The sequence below is a fragment of the Pteropus medius genome, unplaced genomic scaffold, assembly GCF_902729225.1.
Source record: "Pteropus medius unplaced genomic scaffold, Ma_sr-lr_union100, whole genome shotgun sequence".
In the NCBI taxonomy this organism is placed as follows: domain Eukaryota; kingdom Metazoa; phylum Chordata; class Mammalia; order Chiroptera; family Pteropodidae; genus Pteropus; species Pteropus medius.
In genome coordinates, this window is record NW_024344378.1 from 14452784 (window position 1) to 14471712 (window position 18929).

The window sequence follows — 18929 nt, forward strand, 5'->3', positions numbered from 1 at the left end:
GAGAAAGTTTTCTAGAGTAAATAGGACCTGAACTAGCCATTGTAGGATGAGGAAGATTTTGACGAGTGCTGGGAAATGAGCCCAGCATTGCTGGCTAGGGGTCATATGGGCAAATGTGCAGAGACACGAAAGTGTAGGATGCTTTCTTGTTGGATAGTTGAATTTCTAGGGATCCTTATACTTAACACAGATTGATCTACTGCCCAGCACAGCACATGCTCATCCTCACTAGATATCAATTAACACATTAATTACCCTCTTCCAGAGGCCCCTTCAGAATTCAAATTAATGCACATTGATTGCTGGGAATTGGCATTATGTTTAGTATAACTACTTGCCATTTTAACATGTACCTTTTATGAAAATGCAGTATCTTCACATGCACACACTTCGGATAAGATGACTTTATTTACTCGGCTTAATAAAATTGTCAGGCAATGCCTTCCTGCTCGTATCTGTAGAACTCATTTTAGTTGTATAATTCTGCTTTTCTAGTAAAAATTTTCACCTTTTCTCTGATTAGTACTCTGATACCGGATTGTATTACTCTTAGCATATTATGACACATATATAACAGAAAAGATTGTTTCAAAGAGTTTTTAATATTTTTAATATGAAAATATGCAAGTATTTACCAAAAATTAAAAAAGTAAACCTCACATATTGACTTAAATTTAGTACCTAAAATAAATTTAGCATATTTTAAGTCATCATTTCAAAGAAAAGAGATACATATTTATATTCACTTCTCTAAGATAATATATAACTCATCTTTCCAAAACCTGATCTTGCATGATATCATTTTTAAATATTACAGAATTATAATACATTTCTAGTTTCTCAGTGTCCCTTATGCACACTCCTCCTATCTTTTTATTGATAATCTAACAAGTTTCATTCTTGAACGACTTAAGGAATTTCAGTTACGCTCTTCTAATGTTTTGACAGTAGCTCTTATTTTCACATTCCAATCTGGAAAATATCCCAATGGCAACATCAGGCACATGTTTGAGGCAGGCATCTTTCTCATACTGAGAATTTGCCTATGAATTCTGGTAAGATTACAAGAGCTTTTATTCTGCTTTTAATGTGGCCCTACAGTACTTCATGCACAGACCAGGGTAGAGCAATGAGAAACTTGTTGATTCAGGTTTCTCAGGATTCTAGATTGTCACCTCAGGTGCACATGACAACCAAAGATCTGCTGTTTTCTCGTGCATCCAATGTAGTATGTCTGTTTGGACCAGACCTAATCTTTAGTTTATGCACAGGATGCCTTCAGAGAAGAAATCAGCCAGAGATGTTTAGTTGTCTTTGAAACAGGCTTCTCTTGAATTTCAATTAATTCAGTCTGTTTCTTTCAGCACTGTCTAATTTTTTAGTTTTATGAAGTTATCCAGCTGATATTTGTTGCTTCAGTGATCCATTATACGTTACCTAGAAGCAAAGTCCTCCACCTGAACTTCAAGGGCTGGTATTTATTAGAGCCGAAACCAAGGGCTTTCTATATATACTCATTAATTTTTCTATGTTATCTCATCTTCCTAAGACTCTTATATTTACAACTCAGGCCCCTTTTCTAAGTTATAGATTGTTATATACAACTGTTTATTTAATCTCTTGACTTAGATGTTAAAAAAGCATCTCAAATTCTCTAAGTCCACAATGGATCTCGTAGGTATTACCCCTCAAAGAGGTCTGGTAAATGATACCAACATTAAGTTGTATAAATTAGAAGCATATAAGTTATCTTAGCTAACTCTTTCTATACAGTTCTCTATATCCAGTACACTGCCAATTATTGATTATTTTACTAAGTATCTCCTAAATCTATTTACTATATATTGCTGCCACTAAATCACTCACCTGGAGTGTTGCAGGAACCTCTTCCTTCTTGCCTTCTTCCAATTCATTATTCAGAGAGTGACTATTCTTTCACAAAAAACTAAATCTAATTTTGTCACTTTCCTGCTTAAAATTTTTTGACTTCCCATTTACTGTAAAATTCTTAATAAACTTTTAAGTTCCCACCTATATATCTAGGTTTGTTTTGCAAGTCTCTCTCTTTCACACTCTATTTTCCATCCACAGTAGAATTAAGCTTCTTAGTTATAAAAGAGAGTAGCATAATTACCCCACATATACCCATCACCCAGCATTAATGATTGTCACCTTGTTACTCATTTCACCCGAAATCCCAGACAGCATACTAGTGAATTGATAAATATGTCAGTATGAATCTCTAATTTATCTCTTTAAAAAAAAATCCCAAAATCGTTTTCAAATAAAACCATTAATAATCATTTTATTTTAGTAGAATCAAATATGTATTCAGTGTCTATTTCTGTCTCTACTTTTCTTTTCTTTTTTGAATCCAGGTAAGGTCCATACATCTATAAGACTCTTAATATATCGATTTTCTATATAATCATTGTCATTAATTTTTTTTTTTTTAAATCTAGCTTATTTGCTCTGTAAGGTTTCCTGTATCTGAATCTTGCTGAATACATAGCCATGGTGTTGTTTAATATGTTCTCCCTTCCCCCTATATAAATTTAGTTTTAGCGGCTTTTTCAGATTCACATTCAATTTTTGACAGGAAATATAGCTGGTTTTGTATACTTCCATCAGGAGTTTCATAATTTCAGTTGTCTATTTTTGGAAGCACAACAGTTATTAATTAATGACAAGTAATTAGTTATTGTCATTATTGCTTTAAGGCTATTTCCGCCAAATGAGATCAAAATTCAACATGTGCATGAAACAATTCTGTATATTTACCACTGAAACCCATGTGACTGGCGTAGTATCAGGCACAAATATTTTCAATACTTATTTAATTAAATGAATCAATGAGTCCGTATTCTATAATTTGCATTTTACGTATTTAGGACTCCAAACCAATCTCGATGTGCTGCCTCAAGAGGCCTGTGCCCATCACTTTCATAGCTAAATGTGATCTGCAGAAGCCTTGGCATATAAAGTTTCTGTACAAACCTCTGCACTAAGAGAAGGTCAAACTCCAGCATGGCTTCCAGCAGTGTAAGGCTGTGTCCCTAGGATGACCCTATGCCTGAGAACGCTCCATGCTTCTAGGACAATTTACTGTTTGTTCTAGCCAACACCAGACAATAGGCCCTCGACCTTCCTTTCTTAGAATATTTACTAAAAAGATCTTATGGTTATGAATCCTTCTTTCTTTTTGAGATATACATGTATCTCCTCCAGTTCAGGAGTGTCTTTCTGAAGGACCCGAAAGCCATTCCTCTCAAACATAATCATCAGGAAGGATAGGGCCTCTGTCTTCAGTCTCTGAGGATAGGATCTCAACTTCAGTAACTACCAGCTAGCACAGCCACATTTACACTGACCAATCCTTTTTTAAATTTCTCACTTATCTATATCCGTTGAGGCCCTATTTGCCCCACATCCCCTTCCTTTGTCCATTCTCTCTTTAAAAGGCCCAGTTACCTCCGCCCAAATCTAACCAGAGCTCAGATCTTGCCCCTATTGTCAGAATAAACTCTGTAGTCATCACTTGAACCAAAGTCTAGCTGTGTTTATCTTTGACACAGGCTAAAATTATGTCATAGTTTATGCTGAGGAAGTTCTGATATGGTTCTAAGTCTACATAATTAACCCCATCATTTCATGTGCTAGGGACTTATGAGCTAATGTGCTTTCTTAAAACTTATAAACCTGCAATTTCATCTTCCTGTAGCTGGTTATGGGAATATGCTCAGTATGCTTCTTAGCTATAGCATTTTCTACCCAAACTAGACCAAAGACCTTTTTTTTTTTATCTCTGTCTAATGCTAAGCTGACTAAATATGAGCAGATCGTGGTCCTCTAGGAAAAGGTTTATGATGTGAGGGCCCCATTTTGGTTTAGAGTTAAGTAAGCTCAGTTAAATCTAAGGCTGTTTTTCTTTATTTAGCAGATCATTTCCATAAATTCAGATGTAAGTTTTTGTGTCTTTATTGCTTTTATTTTACTTTTTGTTATTTGAGCCACACAGTGGCAACTTACACAAAACTAATCTTTCCTAACCTCTAACTAGCTATCACTTATACTTTTCCCTTCATTTTCTCAGCTTGCAATAGAAGGTTCAAATTCAGAACAGGCCTAGTACTATACAACTGTAGGGCAATTCCACATTAAGTTGATAAATCATTCAGGCAGAACTCCTTTATCAAAAATACATTTACTTAAATCACAGTTTGCTTTGTGTGCAGAGGCACTAGGTTGGTTATGTAGCACTTACTAAAAAAATTTATCAAACCCAGATTTGTTTGAATGTACCAAAATATAGCCCATAGTAAAATGAAATAAAACATTCTATTTCTGGGGAATACGATGTTGGATAAAATACGATTATAACTCATCATCATATCATAAATGCTGAGTTCAATAGTGAAATAATTCCTGGTGTATTTCAAAATAGATATAATAAACCAAGCTTAATATATATTTTGTTATAACTCTTGATTTAAAAGCGGTCGATATTGTCTACTACTGCCTGCACCTTCTCGCTAAGTCTCTCTTCTGCTGGTGAATTGATGGCAATCTCATATAGTGGAGATAAAGCCTTTGGTTTTGACCTGAGTTCCTAACTGAACTTCCTTGCTGGTGTCCCAGCAAGTAGAGGTGGGCATTTTTTAAGTAAATAGATATTTTTTTGCTAGATAGGTGTTAGGCAAGCTTGGCCAATATTGTTCCATTAAAGCATAGAAGAGAAATTATTTTTAGCCTATAGTAGCCCTAAGAATTCTCTCAGCAGACTTCCCACTACACGGAACATAAGTGGACTAGGGCCCAGACTGCTGCTCTCTGAAATCCATCTCTGTTTGTGCTGAGGCTACATTTTAGGGGGACTTCTCCTGGGCAGAACACAGCAGGTATACTCAAGTAGACCCATTTCTGTGACACACGAGACCCTATGACTGCTGCCAAGGCCTTGCTGGACATTCCTGGGACTATCTAGGCCACTTCCACCCAAGCTTCTCTCTCATACAAAGTCAGCATTATAACCCTAGGCTTCCCTGGCTCCCTCTCTATTTCCCCTTTAGTCCCCTCTAAAACACTTGCATACTTATTCTGGTCTCGGTGCCTGCTGTATGAGGAGTAACACATAGCCCCTACTCTACTGCCCTCTCTGAACTGGGATTACTGGGACTCCCTAAGACATTCCTGCTCAGAATAGGACAGTCACAAGCAGTTTCCCAGCACACCAAATCATGGGGGGAGGGATGAGCCTTGGTGCCATAAATCTGCATCAGTTTTGCTTATTGTGTGGTACTCTGGACTGCCAATCAAATCAACTCTAGCTTTCTGCCATATCTGCTTGGTCTATATGACTGGTCCTCTCTCTTGGTTCTCTATCTTGGACCTGGACTTCCAACTGAAAACAAAGTGTGGCTCTGAATACAGCTGTACTTGACTGATCCTTGACATTGCAACTTAGTCCTTGCCATCCCCTCCTTCTGCAGAGATGAAATCTGTTCCTGAATTACCAGCCACAAACTGATGCTTTGTTGCAAATGGACTGATTATTTAGATTCATACTGCTTCTTTCCTTTTAATTTGAGCTCCTCCTATTATTTCTGGATTAAATCTCCATGAATATTGAAACTAGACTAAGGCTTGTCTGAGATGGCCATACACAGTGGGTCGAAAGCTAACTATAACCAGAGGTCAGTCTTTTAGACTGGTCAGTTTTTCTAGACCAGTCAAGGCTTCTTCTTTCTTGCATTGGGCCAGTTTGAGCCTCAAACATGCATTGGAGCTGAGCCCACATGTAGTGATTGTTAATATGGAATTTCTGAATTCTCTTCTTATTTTCAATAGGGCTTTGGGGGTGAGGGGAGAGACTGAAGAAGCTGGCATCTATAACGCTCAGCTTTTGAGACTAAAACTACTGATAAAAATTTACCTATATTGTTTACTTTTTCTCTATTCTCCAGAATCTCCCTAGCAATGAGATCAATGTGTCTCAATAGTTTAATTTTACTTTTTATAAAAGCTGTCAGCATTCAGACAAAACCATAGCTTATTTGTGTTTTTCCTTTTGCTAATTTTCCTCTTATGTACAAACAAAGTGTGTATAAATCATTAGTCATCACAACAAGCCCAGTTACATTTCATTGTATTACCAGAACATTAAAAACAAATCCTTCTATTCTCTAAGTAATCCTAGGTAAGGAGGTGACCCAGGCTTCATTTGCTGCAATATTGTTTTCTCTATCATCTCCCATCTACATAAATACCCTTTGTTCCTACTGGAGCCTGCAGGCAAGCACTCTCACACTTTCTTGGTTATTCTTTTGAAGGCATCTCAGATCAGGAATCCATGGTGTTATTAAAAAAGATCACATGGAAGCCTGGGGCCAGGGGCAGTTTGATGTACTGATCTCAGAGCCAATGACACTTTTAAGTAGAGTTATACTGCTCATTCCCAGGAAAGCCACTGGGATCTCCCTCTAAACAGTATCATAAAATCAAGAATTGTGCAGCTCCTGGAGATTAGTGAAGGGAGGTTAAGTATTTTCAAAAATCATAAAAGTGTTTGAACAAACCTTCCTATAAATATAGTTGTTACATTTATTGTGGAGATGTTGATGAGCATATTATTTCCATGAAAACCATGAAAAAATTTTCTCTCACATTCCACTCTGAGATGTCCTCCTATTTTTCCTTATCAGTTGCTTAGTATGTTTTAAATGCTATACATTTTGTATAATCATATTTTATTCTTGCTTTGCTTTTAAGTGCAATAAGACTGATTTGCAACCTACCTTTAACACACACATTTTGAATAACAGCCAATCTTACCTGGGATCGTTATGGCTTTTATCAATTAATTCTCATGTATTACTTATAATGATCAGAAATATATTATCTAAGATCTTATTTAATTGAATACAATCAATAACCCTTTTTATTGTATTCTGTCTGAGTTTGTTCTCTGTAGTGTCTTTGGCAATCATCTTGTTTTATATTTGTTAAGTTATTCTCTTTCGTGGCACTCACTGGTCCTTTGGTTACTTCCACAGGGAAGAGATGAGTGAGACCCTGATTCGGTTTCCTTTACTCATTGATTTCATGACTTTTAAGTGACAAGTCTCTGCCTGCATCTGTGGGCTGCGAACAAAGCAAAAACCTCAAGAAGCCCAACAACCTCATCACAGTCAGTGGGCTGACCTTTGATGTAAAATCCCGTGTGTGAGAAAACGAGGGCAATAGCAGGGGCAGCATGAGGTCACTTTCTAGAGATAGGTTAGCTTAAAAGTCATGTGACTTTTATGGGTCAGTATAGTGTCTTGATAGTTTGACCAGCTGCTCCAAAAGGGCAATAGCAGGCAGTAGCCACTGCGACTTGTCTGTCACTCTGAGAACTCAGGGGGAAAAAACAAAGCAAAACATTGCTATTACCCTTTGTCTCCTCCCAGATCCTGTAGGAGCAGTTTTCATCAGAGATGCTCCACACTGCTGGTCTGAAGAGTGGACGCTCCAGAAGGCCAGCAAGCATTTGTAGACTGAATCTTGTATGAGATGTAGTGATGATTTTTGTCTTTTTTACACTGGAGAAGGACAAGTTTCTGTCATTTCTAGAAATTAACCGAGGTTTGGACATAGGATTTTAAGGTTGTACAGGCTATCAAAGAATGAAGATTTTATGAGGGATAAAATAATTATTCCATAAACAGGATAATTCATAAAATAATCTATGTGAAACCCAAAGCTCCGTTCATGGTGAGTTCTTAACCATTTTTCCAATTTTTATTTTAAACATTATGTGTTTTGTTAGCTGATTTGAATATTCAAGTTGCTCCCTGTTTCCTCTCCATAATAACTGGCATTTTCTGGGGCAAGTAATTCAACTCAAATGCATCTCTATAGTGAAGTGGTTGCAATTTTGTATGATACGAAGTAACAGAATTACACTTTTCTTTAAGAATGCTTAGGCAGAGATGAAATTATTCCTTTCAAATGACTCTCTGGCTTTAATTGAGTCAGGAGTAGTTAGAGGGAATTTGAAACCATATTCTTAAGTATTGAAATAAGTAATTTAATCTTGATATAGTCCTTTGCAATTTTTAGAACTTCAGTACATGTAAGAAATTGAGCTGGGAAATGAAATTTATAAAGTTTAAGAAAATCTCTCAGAAGTGGCATTAGGAGATCACTAAGTTTTATGAGGGATATGAATTTTGTTAATTTTCTGACACAACTGAAACATATATATTGTTTCCTTTTTCTTTTTTTGTGTGTTGCCATTGGTTAATAACATATGAATTTCAGATGTACAATATTATAATTCAGTATTTACGTATACTGTAGCATGCGCATCACAGATGGAAGTCTAGTTTCCATCTGTCACCATAGAGTCCACCTCCTTTACCCATCTCACTCTCCCTTTCTGGTACCCACCAATTTGTTGTCTATAAGTTTTATTTTGTTTGTTCTTTTGTTTAATAGTCTACATATGAGTAAAATCATTTCTTTTTGTCTGTCTTATTTCACTTAATACCCTCTAGGTCTCTCCATGTTGTCACAAATGACAAAATATTTATGGCTCAGTAGTATTCTGTTGTATGTGTGTAAACACACACACCACAACTTCTTTACTCATCCATTGGTGGACACTGAGGTTGTTTCCATATCTCGTTTCTTATATGTACCTCTGTGTTCATCGCAGCACTATTTATGTCTTTTGGAATTAGTGTTTTTATATTCTTTGGCTAAATACCCAGAAATGGGATTGTGATATTATGTGGTAGTTCTTGAGGAAACTCCATACTGTTTTCAGAGCCAATTTACAATCTTAGCAACAATGCACAAGGATTCTCTTTTCTCCATATCCTCTCTAACATTTTTTTTCTTGTCTTCTTTATAATAGCCATTGTAACAGGTGTTAGGTGATATCTCATGGTTTTGATTTGCATTTCCCTAATAATTAGTGATGTTGAGTATCTTTTCATGTGCCTGTTGGCCATCTGTATGTCTTCCTTGGAAAGTGTCTATTCATATCCTCTGCCCATTTTTAAATCAGGTTGCTTGTTTTGTAGATGGTTACAAAACCATCCATATGTAGTGAGTTTTCGATTTTTGTCTCTTCAGCTCATAGAGGCTCAAAATTGGTGTGCTGGAGAGACAAAAAAGCTCCCCCCCCAAAAAAAAAATAAAAAATAAAAAAAAACCTGAAATTTTTCTGGCCTGAAAAAAAGAAAGAGTTTAGGGTCATCTTAGCTCATAGCTACTGAAAAATGAGGGGAGAGATGAGAGTACAAAAACTATTGCCTAATCTCTGATCCAGAAACATGCAAATTCTCTAAGATGTATAGTTAAGTGAAGGAATAAAGTGCGGAGTATTATGCAGCACTCTACCTTTGACGAAACGGGAAAAGGAAGATTTGTATTTGCGTATGTCTGCATGAAAAACTTCAGAAGGGTGCAGAGAAATAACAGCAGCGGTTAAACTATGAGAGAAACTGAGTAGATAAAGATATAGGAGCAAGAACTTTTTCCACTTTTTTTTTCTTAACTATCAGAATGTACTAAGAAAATAATGTATTTAAAATGCCAGTGAGCAAGACATGTTAAGTAGCGGCTTGAGTAGTTCATGAGGCCGGGCTCTGAACCCCAGATCAACACAGAATGCCAGCGGGAAGAGGCTGAGGAGCGCGTGCATACGTGGCCTGCTTAAAGGAACTAATCCTTTCAAACCCCTTTGGGAGGATCTGTCTACTTTCTCCTCCTCTCTATCAGGACAGCCAGTGGTTCTCCCACAATGGGACTCTCCCGTCATATTTGACGGCAGTGAAATGGATTGTGCTTACTTGACCAAGATGCCATTATTACGATGTACTCTACCTTGAGCCCAGCCCCACTAGATCAAGGGAGCAGACAAGCCAGCGTCAGACAGCACCCAGAGTTTAGGGAGCACATGCATTCATCATCAACTTCCCCTTCTTTGTGTTCTAAGGCAATGAGAAGTGGAAGCCCTCATCATTTGGCACTGCCAAAGATAATTCAGGAGTCACCTCCTTACTGACTTACCCTCCGTAGACAGCCCGAGAGCCGTTTGACTTCTTTTCCTCTCAAATGCCTCACATTGGAGGTATGCATGTGCTTATGCTTATGAAGTAAAGTACATAATAATGGTTAAATGGCTCTGTTTGACACCTACTAGCAAAAATGACTGGGGAATGCATTTTATCTAAAACTCATTTTATCTAAACCTATCAAAGTGGGTAATAATATCTACCCAATAGTTGTTGTCAATACAAATTAAGAGTTAATGTCAAGGAAGCATCTTTGTTTTTCCTGGATTAGTCTACCTTCATACAGGGGTTACTACAAATTGCCTGCTCTCTCTGTATAAGCCTTGGATCATGCATTTAGTGCTTGATCACATTAAGGGAACTTGTCATGTCAGTGACTATACTCTACTGGAAATGTATTTAAAAAGAAAAAAAATATTGAGATAATCTGTATTCAGATGTGGAAGCCATCATTTCTTTGTTGAAATCTTTGGTTTAGGCAGCTAATCCTGAGAAAAAGAGATGTGTTTCCTTTAAGCTCATGGAGGCTGTCACCATCTCCCTTTATTGCAATTAAAACAAAATAATAAGAGTTGTCTACCAATTTTCCTATTAAAATCATCCAAATTATATAATTTATGAACACTATCAAGCATTTACTGTTATTTTTCACTACTTTACAAAAGAGCAAACCCAGGCTCATTTGCCCCTGGCCATCCAGTTAATAGTTGGCCAAGCTGGGAGTCAGTTCTAGCAAGTCCGACTCTAGAGGCCTTGTTTTTAAGCACAGTATTTCCCTGTTTCTTCTAGAGAAGATCTGATGTTCCGGAGACTGCAGTAATTATTGGTTACAAACCAAGGGTTTGATCCTTACTTCCTAGGTCAGTCCTGGTTCTGCAGAAATAGGGTAATAGGAAATCTTTTACCAGGCCGAGAGATTGGGCTCCCTGATTAACTTACCTTATCTCCTGGTATACATGGAAGCATCACCCTTCCTGTGCCTACCCTGCGTTAAGCTCAAGAAAGTATGCTGGGAAAAATATTGGAAACTTTTATAAGATGCATTCACGTTATTCTTTGCCTCTGGGATGCTGGTTACAGCAAAAATAGGTAGGGTCATTTTATTTGTTAAAGATCAATCACTGTGAGTATGGAAAGGAGAATTGAGCTAATTTGAAATTCTATTTTTATTTTTAATTTTAATTTTAATTTTTTTTAGGCGAGGCAACCCTTGGTTGACCTCACAGATTGCAAGGACCTTGTCAGCTTACAATCCCTTATTTTTTTTTTATATTTTGTGCCTATAGCACATGGTGTTCCTAGGTGGTCTCCCATCCAAGTAGTAACCAGGCCTGACCCTGCTTAGCTTCCAAGATCAGACTGGATCGGGGTTGCTCATGGCCGTAGACTATTTTTAAATTTTAATTTACTTATCTTTTTAAGATTCAGTTTGGGCTGTCATTATCTGATGAAGAAATAGCTTTGCACTGAATGAGAATCCGAGGAGAGAGAGCACCCATAAAAACTCTAGGTTAGTTTCCATTCTCTACCCCATCTACCTACCCAAAGTGTCTGGAAGCTGAACGCATGCCACTTACTACCACCCTCTCTGTGAGTTGCTTGTGAGAAATCTATATTCCAGCATCTTCTAACTCTGACATAGTAGATCTCAGAGTTTTTCCAAGGGTCCAGATTAAGTGGAAACACCAAAAATACCTAGTTATAGCTGAGGATTTCGACATGTATAGGAGATGGTATAGTGTTTCTCGCAACATGGTTTAGAGACCAAAGAATCACTTGGAGAATGAGTTGAAAAAGCAGTTTCCTATTAACCTGCACCATGAAATTCTGATTCTAAATCAGTCTAAGGTGGGGCCTGGAATCTGATTTTTAACTTAAATTCAGTAGATATTTCTTACCCAGGTATTTTGTGCCAAAATTTGAGAAACACCAGTACATGTATGTTTACTTACCATAGTATGAGTTATCTATGGGGCAGGGGTGTGTGCATGTTTGCATTTAAAAAAATACACAGATTATTATTATGAATAGGCATAAATTATTAAAATAAATAACATTTACTATTGTAAATATTTTCTCTTTTAGTTGTAATATTTAGTTGTAATGTTCCAAGTCATATTATTCTTTCAAAGCATTTTTACATTAGATATTTAACTTCATGAGATCCAAATGAGGAGTATGCACTGGCGATGTTAGACTAGTTCATCTAAGCCAGTTGGGGGGTGATGCTCATCAGGGCTCTGAGACCAGAACTAGAACCTCATCTCATAGGTTCCTTGGAAGATGGGTCTACCAATCAGATCCATGCCACACACGCTTGAAGCAGTGCATCATATTTCTGATGCCTGCAGCCAAATCTAAGCCAGCTCAATTTGGGTCAGGCTTTTGTAAACCTCTCCATTGTTCCTGCTACATTAAAGGCTCTTCTGAAGAAACTGCTCTTGTCTCCTCAGGGGAATTATTCCACCCACCCAGTTTCCACATAATGTTGGGCACTTGCCACATTATGCCACTGGGTGAAGGCCTTATTACTTGAAGAAACCACAGAAGTTATCTAGTCTAAGCAACTAATATGCTCACGTAATAGAAGAGCCCAGTGACAAAGCATGCACAGCTCAAGGTCATGGTGATGGCCAGTCAGAGACAGTGTCAAGTGCACATCTCTTATGTTACCACAATAAGGTAGAAAGACACTAGAAATGAAATTCAAGCAGACACTGCTTTGAATTCTGCATTCCAACACACTGTCTTCGTGACCTTAGCAAGTCACTTAACCTCTCTAAGCCTCAGTTTCTTTCACTGTGAAACGCAGATAACAGCAAATGTCTCTGGGGCAACTGCCTCAATTTAGGATAACATTTGTGAATGGTGAGTGCTCTGTGAATACAGCTTCTCTTTTCAGACTTATTTTTGGATTGTCTTTAGTCTTTTCATTTGGTCTGACAGCAATGATCTTCCTGCTTACAAATGAATGATACACTGTCTTTTTAAGGTCTTGTCACATTTTCAAAGCAATGCCCCACTGACTGTAAATTTAGTTCTGAGCATTTGAAAAAGTTGAGACATAATGCCCCACTGCCTCTATCAGCCTGTTGCCAAGAGGGCCCAGACAGTTGCATTCCGAGAGACCTGGGAGGAGACTATAATTAATTTCCTGGCGATGGTGCTTAGCTGGCACCAAATCCAGCCTGGGCCATAAATCCTACTTCTTTCTCCAAGGAGGCACACATTACAGTCTAGATCATTTAGGACCATTAAAGAAACCTAAGAGGAAGAGGAAGATAGTGATAATGAGGAAGGTGGTGATGATTCTAATAGACCCATTTTAGCTGTTCCTCTTTTCTAAGAAATGAGGGGAGTCTTTCTCACAAAAATTAAAATGGGTACCAAACATTCTTCTTTATTTCAAAGGATTCTTATATACATGAGTACCCATCTTATGAAAATATCAAATATTATACTCTACCTTTCTTGAATCTGGAAATGAGCTATTGGTCTTTTTAAAGATCATCATATATTTCAGTGTTTGCTTTTATTTATTTCTGACTTGTAGTATATTAGTAGAGCAATGGACTACCATAAAATAGTTTACTCACCACCTCTCAAATTTTAGGGCTGGAGGAAACTACAAAATCCCATTAACTTGCACAGAATTTAGACGGAAGTGAAAATCGACCAGGGAATAACATGGCCAGTGTGAACTTTTGAAGTAGAAAGGAAACGGAAGCGGGGCTGCTGTCCAGGCCTGACTTCAGTTTGGGAAGGGAAATTTCACAACTGTACAAACAACACTGATGCCAACACAGGGCAGAAAGCCCAAGCCAGGGGCTCGTGCTGCTGCATATTTATGGATGAGAATCAGTCCCCAGAGCTATAGCACTTGGCTCCGAGATTTCAAATCTGGGTATTAGCAGGGATTCCTGCAAGTTTCTATGAATATTAACAAGGAAGGGGATGTCAAACAGGTGGTGAGTGCATGTAGAAACTTTTCTTCCAGCCTACTTGAGAAATGCAAACCTCTGATAAGATGAGGGCCAGTCCTCCCATTTAGCTCCTTTGTGATCTAGAACAGGGTTGGGCTTCATCAGTGAAAGAGAATGAGAGAGCTCCAGGCCATCACTCCTGCAGAGTGATCACCAGCCCTGGACTGTAAATGCATAAGGGCAAGGACCATGGCAATTACTACTGTATCCCCAGCTGTTAGCACAGTGCCTGGCTCCCTGGATTAGTTATCTACTACTCCATAACAAATTGCCACTACACTTAAGGGTTAAAACAACATTTATCATCTCACATTTTCTGTGGGTCAGGATTTAGGTGTGCCTTGGCTAGTTCCTATAGCTTTTTTTTTTTTTTTTTTTTTTTTTTTTTACAAAGCTACGGTCAGTTCAAAGCTTGACTGGGCAGGATTCCCTTCCCAGTTCATTGAGATGGTTGTTGATTCAATTCAGTGGCCTTATGGATCTCTCATAGAGCACTTCACAGCATGCTTCATTAGAGTGAGCAAGCAAGATGAACATCAGTCACTTAGGTGATATACAATTACATATTTTGTCTACAATTGTGTAAATTTATCAAACTGAAAACCAATTTCAAAAATTTTAAAGGCTTATATGGGAACTCACTGAGCATATTTACAAAGCTCTGTAAATCTAAAACTACTTTAAAATAGTTTATTAAAACAATTATTTAAAAGAGATCTGGTGGTGACTTTAAAACAAATGGTAAGGATTCTGGAAATGTGGCAATGACATATTTTAATCTCACTGAATCCTGATGTAAAACTAGATCTCAAAAGCAAAAACCCATGGATAACATTTACAACCAAACTAAGTATTAAAGTAACCCCGACAAACCCCTAAATGCAAGTAGTAATCACAAAGAGCAATGGGGTGTTTGTGAAGGAGAAGCATAGGAACACCCCAAAATCTTTAACAGGTATTCACTGGGAAGGTAAAACTTCTCTAATATACTGGCAAAGGGCCTGTCATAGGAAGATCTAAAGGGCTTAGAGACTTCTCAAAATGGACACAACACTTGTCAAAATTGGGCAGGCTGGGACAATATAAACAAAGGAAAGAAAGGATCCAGAATACAGTTAAGCAAACAGAAAAAGAACCCCCTTCCACTTCTCCCCACACTAAAAAACAACAGAAGAGGGAATTCTGTGGAACTGGAAAAGCTTCTGTAAACCAGGCTTATTCCTAAAAGTTCAGAAAAACTAACCTTACATAAAAACAAACAAAAGGATCTAGATAAAATCTCATACAAATTTATTATAAGAAAAAAATCATAGATCGGAAATAGGAACCTTACTGACAATAAAATTCTATAAAAACTATATAAATTCAGATTCTGCTAAAGGACATTAAAATTAATAGTTTATGGAAAATCAATATAATTACAATTGAAAAAATTCAGTAAAGAGATAGATAGAACTCAGGAAAGAAAAAAATATTTTCAGAAATGAAGAGGGATCTAGATGGAACAAAAAAAATAATCGACACGACTGATCCCTTAGTGAATTTTGAAAAAGGGAAAATCAAAAATCAAAAAGTGATGAAGAAAAGAATTTGAGATAGTGATAAATGTTGAAGATAGGCACAGGAGAGTCATCGTAAGGATAATTGAAGACCCTAATAAAAACGCAAACCAGGGGAACAGAAAATTCAAGGCAAATTTTATGAACTTGGGAAAAAAATTGGAAACTACACATTGAAGTCAGTCTGGATACCACAGAATATCAATCCTAACGTCTACCACCAAGACGTATTTCAGTATAATTACTGTACTCTAGAAGAAAAGGAAAAAAAAAATTTCAAACAACTTTTAAAAACTAGATCAAGTGATTTATAAAGGAAAAATAAAATTACCAGAAAAAAATACGATGATTATCACTTTCTGACAGTGCTGATTTATGCCAAAAAAAGAGTAGCATATCTAAGATTGCCAAGAATAGAAAGTGTGAGCCAAAGATTTTATATCTAGGAAAAGACTCTCATTTTTAAAAGTCATGGACAAACTGTTAATAACATCAGGAAATCAGAGTACCTATATGTTTTCCACGATCCTTTATTGATGAATCTGCTAGGTAATGATCTTCAGCCCATGAAAATCAGAGAGAAAATGACCAGAGAGTCTATTACATCAGACTGGTGTGTGATAAGCATGAAATATATAGTTATCTATAAAAGTAAATGATAGGAGGGCTAAGAGAGTAAGAGTATAGTACGTATAGCGATATGTTCTGACAGTATCAATAGCATATAAGTATAACTATAAGGAACTGGGTGGGGGGAACAAAAACAAAATATTTTTAGGAGTCATATGGTGTTTGTATTAGTATTATGTTAATATGTGTAATAGTTGTTAAAAACAACTGAGTATGTGCTACTCTAATTCTAACATTTATTATGACCTTGAAAATAACTGAGTGCTTAATGCCAGAGCTCTCATATATATATGTGCATATATATAAATATATATGCACATATATATATGGTGGATTTTCAGAAAAAAAGACTGTGTTGCCCTCAGGTCTTTAGGGAAGGCAGGCTGTTCCAAGCACATCCGCCTTCCCGGAGGGTGGACACAGGGGGTCCCAGAGCCACAATGAGACAGTGTCCCAGCTCATCTGAGAGGCCCTGGGGCTCCGTCCTGGGGCCTCTCTTCCTTCCTGCTTTTTCAATTTGATATCAGACCTCTGGACTGGAGCGAATCTTGCTTCTTTGCGTATTCCTTAGCCCTATAGTATGGGCAGGCAGGCCACTTAAACTCTTCTCAAAGTGCTCCAATTTCCTCTTCTGATTTTTTTGTTTGTTTGTTTGTTTTCTTTTTAAAGAGTGATGATAAGAGTCCTACCAGTGGGCTATTATGAGAGCTGAATAAGTTAGTATGTGTAGAATAGCCATTGACACATATAAGTGCTACTTAAGCATTTGATATTATTCATCTGATTTTTACTCATTTTACCCTTTCTAAGCCTAACCTAGTTATTATATCCTTCCTTATAATGTTCCTGTTTTCTTTTCTAATGTAACATTTGGAGTATTCAGATTTTATAGAAAGGGGAGATTTATTTATTCCCATCTGAGGGATGAGAGCTTTGTTTTCCCAGGAAGAACTGGCCCCACCCTTGTTCAGCAGTCTTTGAGGGGATTAATAAGTTTATTTTCCTTAGGATAAGATAGATCAATAAATCTGATGCTTCGTTTATATATCTTGTACCCAGAAAATAATTATCTTCTCTCTTCACTATCACACTATCGAGTCCATCAACTGAAGTCATTGGAAATGACGAGTTACCTTGAATATGAAAATTAAGAAGCTTATATGAAATTTCAGAAGATTTATTTTCCTCCAATGTACTGTGTATAAATTAGAAATTCTCATCTTTTGTTCCACAGCCCCAGTGCACTTACAATATGATTACATTTACCTTTCTACCCCTTAACTTTCACATTTGTATATCCTGGCTTTTTGCTATTGAAGATCTTTTCTCTGGAATGTAATCTTTTGGTTCGTGAAATCTTTTTGATAATACGCCTAGAAATGAGGACTGGAATTTTTGTAATTGCGTCCTATGCTCCACTACTCTAAAACACCATAAATTTACAACATAATTAAGATTACAGATAACAGCAGTAGAATAGTTAAAGGCTCTAAGAGCATTTTAAAGAGATTTTTAAAATATGCTATTACTTTATAAATTAAACCACTTTGGTCAGCTAGTAAGGAAATTAAAGCTATGTTTAAAAATACATTTAAATTAAAATGCAGTTATAAGGTATAATGGAGTAACTTATAAAGTCTCATCTGACTCAAAAAACCTAATGAAAGTAAATGTCTTCCGTACATTTGGGGATGGCTTATGGCATCTATATTATGTTGGAGGAAAAATATCAATGTTTGCAGCCTCAGTGAGGATACCAAAATTGATTTAAGCTTCTTTTCATTGGAGCAAAAATTTATTACATTCTCATGTAAGAGTTTCATTTTCTAATAAGATTTTTATTAGCATTAAAAAAACTGTTTGCCTCTCTATCAAGGATATTTCTAAGTCATTTGAAATGGTTACATTTTTATGAAATAGTTTGAAGCATAAAATTCAAGCCTCTCCAGCCATCCCGTCCAAGTTAAAGGGGACGAGGAGATTGGGAAGAGAACTGCTGAAATTCACAAAATTAGGAACCATCTGGGGCACAGGCTCAGCAAAAGACAGACCTAACCATAGGACTATAGAATGCTTCCTCTTCCCCTACTACATTAGTAAAGACCTATTTACTACAGTTCCTTTTACCCGATACACCATGTCTGCCTTTCAACAATATATTACAAGGCATACTAAAAATCAAAGGCTGAAGACACTGAATAAGCATCAGATCTAGAAATGACAGGCATGTTGAAATTATCAGACCAGTAATTTATAAAAACTGATTAATATGTTAAGGGCTTTAGTTAAAAGTAGGCAATATGCAAGAACTGATGGATAATACAAGAAGAAAGATGTAAATTCTAAGAAAGAATAAAAAGAAATACTAGCGATCTAAAACATTTAAGAGCCCAAAAGTAGACCCACATAAATATAATCAACTGATCTTAGACAAAGGAGCAAAGTCTACAATGGAGCGAAGATAGTTCTTTCAAAAAACAGATCTGGAACTACTGGACATTCACATGCAAAAAAAAAAAAAAATCTGTATTTAGACCTGACACACTTTGCAAAAATTAATGAAGTCACAGACCTAAATGTAAAATGCAAAACAGTAAAGCTCCTAGAAGATAACATGGGAGAAAACTTCCATGACTTTGGGTCTGATGATGAGTTTTTAGATCTAAAAAGCATAATCCATAAAATAAATAATT

The 18929-nt window shown here is 36.8% G+C and overlaps 2 long non-coding RNA genes across 3 annotated transcripts in view; one reads left to right on the top strand and one right to left on the bottom strand.

Moving 5' to 3' along the window:
• Positions 1 to 18929, top strand: part of LOC120609113 (uncharacterized) — a 463755-nt gene that overhangs the window by 393014 nt on the left and 51812 nt on the right. The window lies entirely within an intron of this gene.
• Positions 1 to 18929, bottom strand: part of LOC120609111 (uncharacterized) — a 193390-nt gene that overhangs the window by 456 nt on the left and 174005 nt on the right. The gene's annotated exons all lie outside the window — the stretch shown is intronic.